The sequence below is a fragment of the Nymphalis io genome, chromosome 18 (assembly GCF_905147045.1).
Source record: "Nymphalis io chromosome 18, ilAglIoxx1.1, whole genome shotgun sequence".
Lineage (NCBI taxonomy): Eukaryota > Metazoa > Arthropoda > Insecta > Lepidoptera > Nymphalidae > Nymphalis > Nymphalis io.
In genome coordinates, this window is record NC_065905.1 from 9,991,011 (window position 1) to 10,000,000 (window position 8,990).

The 8,990-nt window shown below is 31.5% G+C and overlaps 1 protein-coding gene across 1 annotated transcript in view; it reads left to right on the plus strand.

Moving 5' to 3' along the window:
* Nucleotides 1-3,195: 3,195 nt before the first annotated feature.
* Nucleotides 3,196-8,990, plus strand: part of LOC126775460 (uncharacterized) — a 27,692-nt gene continuing 21,897 nt past the window's right edge. The window contains exon 1 of the mRNA XM_050497429.1: nt 3,196-3,246. The gene's annotated coding sequence lies outside the window, so the exon portion shown is untranslated. The remainder of the gene's footprint in view (nt 3,247-8,990) is intronic.

The window sequence follows — 8,990 nt, forward strand, 5'->3', positions numbered from 1 at the left end:
TATTCAGGAATTCTTTGACTTATCAAAAATGGCTACTCTTACTACTTCCATTAGTTGAAATAAAGCGAACTCTTTTTCTTTTCCAACCAGACCCACACGGCATTTGTTTTGATATATAACTACTTGTATATCAAAATATTATTAAAATATTTATTTGACAATGACAAAACTTTTTCAATCTGAGACTTCCCTAAATATTCAGGTAAATATTCTTTTTGTTACTAGCAACATAGTTCTACGCATGCGTATTGTAATCGTACATTCGCGCCAGATGTTTAGAGTTTTGGCAGTTTTATTGATTTGAGGCGTAACCTATATGAATAGCATTCGAACTACACTTGACCTATCGAATCGGTGAATAAAAAAAATCTATTTCGAATTCAACCCTGCATGCAAACATCTCAACTCTTTCCATGACTGGTTATGGAAGATATATGGAGATACCAATGAATTCCAAAACATTTAAATTTTCTATATAACATGTTTTTTTTATTGTATTATGTAAAAATAATAAGTATATTTCGAAACCAACCATTACATTATAATATAACTAGTTTATTCAAGTAAGATCTTAAGCACTATTGAAGATTAATCAAGTAATTTTACAAAAATTATAAAAAATACCTAATTCGAAATATAAACTCTATTAAGAACTGGCAAAAAACTTAGACGTTACTTTAATTACTCGAACGAAATGTATTTTAGTATAAAATTAAAAGATCCTATACGAAACGTACCATTAACCTTATTGATTATACATAATTTTGTTTATAATTATATGCCTTATTTATGTTTTCATACAATTTTATTAATAAACAGACGAAAATATATCTGCGTGTTTTAGTGTGGACTTATTTTAGTTGAGGATATTTTAAGACAAATGACTTTGAAAGTTATACCAGTTATACCATGTTATTAATTCTTAGCATGAACAAGGATATATAATATATGAAATAAATAATTCATGTTACTTGCCGAACGTATAGCAGTTCAGAGAAACTATTGTCTATATACGAAACACACTTCTCTAGAACTCTATTTAATTCAGTGACATCAATATCTCTCCCAATTCCCTGATCTTATTAAAAACTAAATCAAAACTTACTCTCATAAAATTGTTCATTTAAAAGAAAAAAAAATTAAAAAAGAATATATATACAAAGTTTAATAAACACGATAACATTGACAACTTATTTTCGAGTTTCACTTTTAAAGAAAATAATCCTATTTTTAAAATAATAATAAAATTAAAATGAGCACCTAAAGATATGGTCTGTAATAAATCAAAGGTTCTGATCTATTTATCATCAATATTCCTTTCATGGAGCCGTATTAGCCAGTACGAAATGGAACTAATAACTGGAGGTACTCCTGTTATGGATCAACAATGGTAAGTGGTCACCAATGCCCTTAGAGAATGGCGCTGGCTTACTCCACCCATGTGCCACTAACCTTGGAAACTACGGTGTCATGTCGCTTGTGTCTGTGTAGTTACACTGGCCCAACTCACGCTTCCAACCAAAACACTGAAATAGGACGTTTTGCGGTAAAATATGTGATAAGTCGGTGGTGGCTACCCTGATGTGCTTCCACAAAGTCGTACCACTAATTTAAACATATTCTTAATTACATACTGTACGAACATTTTAACCAATTCGAGTTGTGTATATTGCATTTTTTTCTCGCGCTAATAAAGCACTACCGCAGAGCTTCGCGTTTGAGACTCGCAATTGAGTCATTTTGATAAAATATAGCTTATGTTTAGTTTACGCAAAATAGATCGATTTTAAGACACTTGTGCTTATGAAAACATTTCAGGGCTCTAATATATTAAAGGTAAGGCTTTTCACGTTTCGATCAGCCGTCGTAGCTGAAATCGGCCCGGTGTGTATTATAATACTTACAGAAAAAATATGACTATCATTTAACATATTTAAAAATAAAAGACAATGCTGAAGCAAAAGTTTTAAGATCTACGAATTATTATATAATCTAATCTTAAGGAAATCTTCCGAACTAAAAACACACGTTGCACAATTAAGCTTTTGCAAGTATTCAAAAATGCCAAGCAGCCAGCCTCCATCTGCCAAACAATAAAGACAAAAAAGAGCCAAGAAATTCAATACAAATAGTTACTTTCTTTAGCTCATTTTAATGTCATTATATATATATTTGTTTTATTTCAAATTAGTAAGAGGGACCGGTATATGCGCTACCTGAGGGCAGCTGGTCATCCCTTACATCGTCAATGCACCAACTAACCAACCCTGAGAACTAAGAAGTTATGTCCTTTGTTACGCTCACCCTTCAAACTGGAACACAATAATACCAAGAATTGCTGTCTGTTTATATTTAACTATACATGTAAGAATTGATAAAATATTATATTTTTTGGAGAGTGATTTATAAATAAAAAGTTACAACAGAGTTCCTTCTTCTTCATAATCAAATCTCATGTCAAAAGCTTAGAACTATCATGTACAATAATTGCTATGTGGGAATATTAAAGTGACTTTTAAGTATTCGAAATAAGGTCGTATTGTAAAACCATAACACTAGATTATGTTACATTGAAAGACGTTAATTTTTGACTTTCAAAATATATAATGAACAGTAGAAAACAATGCGTTGTTGTTTAGTAAGAAGTTTTTAAATTAGTGTACATTTTTGTGACTCAAGGACTGACTTTCGCCGTCAATGAAGAACTGGGAGTAATATTTTTTGAAATGGTAAATGTTATATTTTAAGTATAATGATGATGTAATTTATAGACAACTTAACTCATAAAGTAAGGCCTAATCTCAATTATTATCAAACTTATTAAGCCCGAAATATGTTTTATAGGGATATATCTTATACCATTGTGATATATGTAAATATGTACAAGACCTTTGATGTAACTTTGTATTTTTATTTACTTTTTTATATTAATTATATAAGCATGTTTCCTTTTAAATATATTTTAAATAATGTTTCAAATAATATGTAATACTAATTACTATTTATGTTTTATTTATGTCGAGATAATTTATATCACATTGTGACAATAAGTTAAGTTTCAATAGACGACATGACATAACATTGGATTTCCAAAATCTGACTGTTATGACCTCAGAGTCGATCAGACAATCCCAAACATTCGCTAAGGTCAAGGCGACATGGAAGTCAACACTACGTTACTCACTGACTCATTGACAGTCGTGCTGTGACGTGCGCCCGCGCAGTTCTCTCGTGACGTCCGAAGTGGTATGTTCTTTGTTTATATTTTTGCGGTGATGGTTTTTTTATGAGAATTTAAAATAATAATAGCAGTGGATTTTATCAATGCAGTGGTGCAACGAACTTATTTTTTATTATGATATTAGTTATTGTGTTCACATAGAAGTCGCGTGGTGGAATAAGCTCTAAGCAACTGAAGATAGCTCCGTTGCCCAACACTCGGACGTTTACTCTATTTATTAAAAAATACATAAAACCTTAAGCAGTATTCACTTTTATCATAAATTACATCTATCTCTTATATATAAATAAAAATCAATATTTGTATGTCAGTCCTCTATGCTTGCCTAAACCATTGCATCTGATTGTAAAAAAAAAAATTGATACATTATTCCGTTTACATCCCGGAAGGAAAAAAGAACTGAATTTTTCATTGTATGTTTGTTTCAATACAAACGTTTCATGTAAATCCGTGCGAATTATTTATTTATTAAATATTGTACTGTAGAAATACGTTATGAAATTGTTTTATCTTAGGCGTAATGTTTTCTAAAAAATCAAATACAATTATGTTTTAATGTATATAATAAATTCAAATTCAAATTAATTTATCCAATGTAGAAGCGTTACACGTAATTTTAGTCAAAGTTAAAAAATCACCAGTTCGGAAGAAAAATTCTGATCTGAAAAAAACCGGTGAAATTAAGCAAGTCTTTGAATAATAAGGCTTTGTATGATATGTTTAATAAAATATTATAAGAATTAATGAAAGAGACGTGAAGAATATTTTGTAAAAAAACAATGCTTGACTCTTTGAGTTCGCGTATCCTTCCGGCTCAATATATAGTACCTAGTTGTCGTTGGCACGCGTGTGAAGGATTCTGCCATAATACCAGTGGCGTGCGTGTATCTGATATTTTTACGAAATAAAAGTTATTAAAAAAGCAATGCATTAAATGCTGAACATTAGTTAATAAATGGTACATAAAACTTGGTTTATTGACTCTCGACTATACGATTATAGATTATTATTCATTATTCAAGCAATCTTAATCCACTATAAGACAAGCTTTTTCAATGTGCGACATACCTCACGGTTCTTCGCCTTTCGCTTCAAGTCAAATTTATAATATATATTTATTATTATATTTTTCAGATATGAATATATCTTAAATTGTATTTATTTAAAATGTACTTAATCTATTTAATACGTACATTAATTTTATTTTGATATACAACTAGATACGACCCGCAACTTCGTCCGCGTGTGACAAGGTTTTAGGCATTTTCTGTTCCCCATACAACGTGTATGCAAAATTTCATGATGTTCGGCTAAGTAGCTAATACGTGAAAGCGTAACAAACCAACAAACTCGCTTTCGAATTTATAATACTATCTGAATAAACTTATAATTCTATCTAAGTATTTCTCAAAATTATACTTTTTTTATAAAATAAGAAGGACGAACAAATGGGCCACCTTATGGTAAATAGTCACCATCGCCATTATATACTAAGAAATATCAAGCATTCCTCACATCGTCAACGCGCCACCAACCTTCGTAACGAAGATGTACTGACTCACTCATTGTTCAAACCGGAACACAACAATATTAAGTAATGCTGTTTGGCGGTAGAATATCTAATGAGTGGATGGTACCTACCCAGATGGGCTTGCACAAAGCCAAGTATACTCAAATTTAAGATGCCAACAGTATTCATTGAGTAAGATTTTCGAACGAAAATATTAATATAGAATCTCTAGATGTTTTGTCTATTCTTCTTGGAATTATTAATATTCTGAACAGTTAGTAATTTTTCTTCTGACGTTTCAAATGCGCTTATAAGGGCTTTCTTATTAGGAGTATTTCTTTATTTGTTTGTGAGTAAAACATTTAACCGAGGATAAGACGGTATTTTTCATCGGCATTCGGCATCTCATCTCGTATCTCTCGAAACAGCCGACTGCTTTCAATTTTCAATTGAAATATAATAAAACGTAATTTTTTATATCCATATTTCTAACTGCAAAAGTGTTGCCATATTTAAATTCTCTTGGAAGATTAATTTCGGAAAATGTTTCCGCAATTTCATAATACACAAGGGGCAAGGAACCGCTAAGTTAAGATTGTGTTGTCAGTCAGACAGGGATTTAGGATTTAATCCATTAAAAGACATGCCCGTAAAGACTGAACATAGGCCAAGACTATTCATGAATAAAAATACATATATGTGACAATTATGATAATAATTGAACAAACGGTATCGAAGTCTATTAATCTCAAACAGATATGAACATATTTTTTTATATAAGACAGATTTAAGCTTCAATAATAATTTCATAAGATAAACTTCAATAATACGGAAAAAAACATTTAACGGCTCATTTCATAGTACTGAGGTCATCTTTTGTCTCGTAAATGTCACTGACTTATGAAATTGTCATCATCAAAAGAAATAACGGTACATAATGAAACGAAGTCAATACTCTGAATGGTGATGAATTAGAACCTTGTATAATACGTTGAAAGTATTGTATTAAATTATGACAAAGCTTCATCTTTTACTCCAATTAATTTTTTTTATTTTTTTTTGTGAACGTTATGTTAAGTGATAGTGTTTCTAATTGAAGGTAATTACTGCGGATTAATTTCGAAATAATTTAATAACTTTAATTCAGACCGAGCAGTTATTACGTCTGGTTGTTACAGATAAAAAACTGCGAAACAAATGTAATGCGCATTGGACACGAATTTTCCAGTTGATGTTGCAATACTGATCTTATAACGTGAAATTCATCGTTCGATAGTTAACAAAAAATACTCGTAGTTATGAAGTAATATCGCAGTATAAACTTTAAACCTTTTCGGCAAAAAATAAAATTAAAACAGACAGCGAACTCAATTGATATAGGACCTTCTCCTCAAAAAGGAAGAGGATGCCTTAGCCCAGCAGTGGGACATTAACAGACTGTTACTGTTACTGTATATAGGACCACTTTGGAGCTAAACCGGATCCAATGCAAAAATAATCAACAAAATAATAAAAAAAAAAAATACAAACGAACATACGTAATGTACATACAATTAAATTGATAACTTAATTATATTTTAAGTTGGTTAAAATAACTGTGATTGTCACAACGAATTTCATACGTAACAATGGTGGGATTAACTGTAAGTTTCAACGAAAATTTCTTCTTTAATGGTATAAATGACTTATGGGATTATAAGCTACTAAAGTATTGTGATATATAAGTATGTGTGATCTATTGAATGTGCTTCATATGTACTATATAGGTATTAGCAATTACTCATTGGTCTAGTGGATAGATATAAGGCCGCTGACCCGGCAGTCCTGGGTTCAATGTGTCAGGTCGGGCCAATAAAAAAGTTATTGGATTTTTCTGTCAAAAAATTCTTAGTAGCAGCCCAAGGTCTGGAAGTTGGAACTCCCGTGCCTCAGAAAGCACGTAAAACGGTTGGTCCTGCGGCTGAACTCTTTCCGGTCGTGTCAGATTGCTGCCCCATCGGATGATGAGAGCTAGAGAATAGAGAGTGCACCTGTGCTTACTCTCTTGAGATTGGCCGCCGTGGCCGAAATCGGTCTGGAGGACCTTATTAGCAATTACAACATCGCTTTTCTTTAGTAATTTCTTTTTATAAATTAACATATAACTCGTTCGGTGTACTAGTTCACAATACTATACTTCTATATAATAATAATAATAATCTTATATTAATTTCCTGACAAAAAGTATACTAATTGAAAAATACAAAAAAATATACGTCAAGACCAATATACCAGCGGTTGAATATAAATGGAAAAAGGTGCGTTCTAGCTTTTAAAATAGGAAATGTTGGAGATTACGGTAATATTATATACATAAAGTATGGTTATATTATTTACTCGTATTTTAACCGCGAATACACTTTTGTTGATGCTTCGGAGGCACATCAGCTAATTTGTCATTTCATAAGCATAACAGATGTAACTTTCGAAAAAAATGACAAAGGTTTCGTTAAAACCCAAATAAAATATACAAAATAGATAATGTACACCTCGAAGGCATGGGGCAGTATTTCCCATGCTGTAGTCCGAGGAGCATTCAGGAAAAACTCATCGAACCTCGTAATGATAGGAACTATAAAGACTGAATGTAATTATCCGAAAGAGTTTCGATGTTATAAATCAATTTCATACAATTAAATACGAAGAATCGGCTAACGAACGCTGTTCCTTATAATTTATTTTCGAAAACATGTAATTTCCTCAGGTCCAAGGGTTGGTTGAGAGTCAGGGATGATATGCGTGAAGCTATGATCCATATGATTAACGTTTTCTTATAAATAAATAAAATTTATTATTATAACCTGTATCTACAGACTATGCTTACACATATAGTGCGACACAGATTAAAAACAAAATTATTTACATAAAAAAATTACAGTAATAATACGATAGCAAAACACAAATAGTATTATTATAAAGTACATACATGACTGTCCAAAACCTTGTATACAAATCATAGTGTATTTTTTGTTAGCGGACACGAAAATAAGTGTACGAAATCTCTAATTGGATCTAAATATATGTAAATGACCACTTTTCGCACGGTAATTACTGGCCGGTGTAAAACATGATTTGGCCTTGAAACTAACTCAGTTTTATGAGAAACGAATGAGTGTAGGTAAGGGCAAACGGGCTACCTGGCGTATTGGCTGTATAAGAAATATTCACCAATCCCCTACCAATACAATACCAGCCTTGGGAACTATGATGTTATATCTATTGTTCCTGTATATATACTCACTCACTCACCCTTCAGACCGTAACTAAAATACTAAGTATTGCTGTTTAGCGGTAGAATATCTTGTTGTTATTTTGTATGTTATAAGGCAGGCTCTGTATGGCTATTCAATATTCTTATACTGCATTTTATTTATGTATCATTATCCTTATTTGTTATGTTTATTCCAAGTGTATTTCGCTGTACTTGCTTCTAGAATAATATACTTAATGCTTATATTGCTAAGAGCGTATTGGGCACTTCGCAGCTACATTATTCAATTATATTATTTGCAAGAGAGCGGTAATCACTTATCAGGTGTTACTAGTACATTTGCTGAACAATTAGCAAATATTTTAAATGATATTTTATTGTGCACAATTGCCTTTTCCGCTAATAATGGCTAGGGATCTTAGTATTATTTATCAAAACGTTCGTGGACTCAGATCTAAAACTAATATTTTTTATAGGAACCTTATTCATGTTGACTGTGATATTATATGTCTTAGCGAAACCTGGCTGAATGAGTCTCTATTTGATTCGGAATTCTTCGACACACGGTATTCTGTATACAGAAGCGATCGTGATTACACTTTACGAGGAAATAGCTTAGGTGGCGGAGTTCTGATAGCTATAAGATTTCATCTCAATATTCACTCCTCATCTAAAATAAATTTGACAAATTCTGCGTCTGAAGTGATCAAAGTTAGCTTATCAATTAACTTGCTACCAACATCTAGATTAGTGCATATATACTGTTGTTATTTCCCTCATGGTAAATACCACTATGAAACATTATGCGAGTTTTTTGAATTAGTATCGTCAGAACTCATTTATAATCCTGACGACATTTTTTTAATATTGGGAGATTTTAACATTTCAAATGCTAAATGGAGTTACTGCCAGAATAGTATGGATCTTCAGAATATTTCTGACAATGACATTCTTATTGACTCTATATACCATTTTCTGAATTTTAATAA